The following is a 1661-nucleotide window of genomic DNA, read 5'->3' as shown; positions in this document are numbered from 1 at the left end:
TTAGGTCTACCAGATTTTTGCTTCTCTTCTTGATTTCTAGAATCATTATATTATTATATTTTCAAGTTATAGGGGACAAAATTTCACTCAGCAACTTTGTTACTGATTTACTTTACTAAACACGTGAAGTTGAGGAAACCGAGGAGACGTGGTCTCCTGGAAGCTTAGCAAAGCAGATGTCTCAATGGAGAGGAGTGACCCACTGTGTCAAATGTCACTGACTGTAACAGTACAATAAAGGCTTGGATCTGACCACTGGATTAGCAGCATTGGTCTTTGGTGACCTTGATAAGGACAAAGTAAAAAGCCTGACTAAAGAGGATTCAAAAGAGAATAAGAGGAGAGAAATTAGAGACAGCAAACATGAACAGTTTTTGAGGAGGTTTTCTGAAGAGGAGACTAGAGAACTGCGGCATAGCTGGGGTCAGCCCAGAAAGCACAATAGCAAGTTTACACACTGACGGGAAAGACCTGCTAAGAGGGAGATCACAGGTACAGGGACGGGAGAGAGGACAGACTGGTGGAGAGCTGTCTGCTAGTAACAAGAGGACAAATTCCATGGTTTCATGAGTGAAGGGAAAATGTCACCTGTGGCCACCACAGAGAAGGCACGCAAGGAAAGGGACAGGTGCAGGTGGGTGGGGGAGCTGCTGCTGGGGGCATGCAGAAGTGATGTTCTGGGTGTTTTTATGCTCTTTGTGAAATGGGAAGCAGCCGAGCATGAGAATGGAGAGGAGGCGTCGGAGGCCTGCGGAGAGTGCGGGAGACATGCGCGAGGAGAGCGAGCAAGGCAGGGGCCTGGTAAGTGCAGCTCGACCTCAGGCAGCTACGGCACCCTGGAAACCAGAGGTCATCTGCTTAAGTAAGAGCTGTCGACGTGGTTAGCATCTAGCTATTTTGAGCTAGATGGTGCATGTTTGGCTGGAGTCGGCTTTAACCAGGTGATTGTGATGGAACAGGAGGGGAGGGGAGTTAATGTGAGGGCTGGACAAGAATGACCAAGCCCAGGCTCCATGCTGCTCACTGGCTGTGCTCGGGGCCTCCAGCACGGGCTGGCACCACTGCCTCCTTCTCTTGGCCTGGAGGAGAAGCCCAGCCTCAGAAGGGACACACAAACGCAAGGGCCCTGCAGCCTAGGCTGCAAATAATGGATGAGCGACTAAAAGAGCTGTGGTAGATCGACCTCTGGATTCAGGAGTTAGGGAGAAAAGGGAAACAGAGTCAGAGAAGAAGATATATCGAGCCATGTGGGGATGAGGAAGGCGACCTCCGAGTCCTGGGCATCTTGTGTAGGTGGAGGTGAGCCAGGATGAGGTGCCTGGTGGTCTGAGGCAGACATCAATGATCAGACCTTGGCTGTGGGAAGTTGTGAACAGAGGGGGTGGTACCCAGAGCCCTGGCCATCTCCTCATTCCACCAGTGGTGAAGGGAGGCCTTAGCTTAGCTATTGCATCCAGGTTGTTAGGGCTCCATCCTAAACCCTGAAAGATAAGGATACCTCTGGCTCCCCCTTAGTTCCTGCCAAGGGAGGTGTAGAGGCCAAGGAGGAAGGTGAGGAAGGTGGTCTTACCTGCAGCACACACAGCTTGGTCCTGTCTGTGGACACTGGAGATGGACACTTAACCTGGCCAGAGGGTAGGAATGGGGCCAGCTTCAAAGAT

The sequence above is a fragment of the Galeopterus variegatus genome, unplaced genomic scaffold (genome assembly GCF_000696425.1).
Source record: "Galeopterus variegatus unplaced genomic scaffold, G_variegatus-3.0.2 Scaffold3031, whole genome shotgun sequence".
NCBI lineage: Eukaryota > Metazoa > Chordata > Mammalia > Dermoptera > Cynocephalidae > Galeopterus > Galeopterus variegatus.
This window is presented reverse-complemented; position numbering follows the sequence as displayed.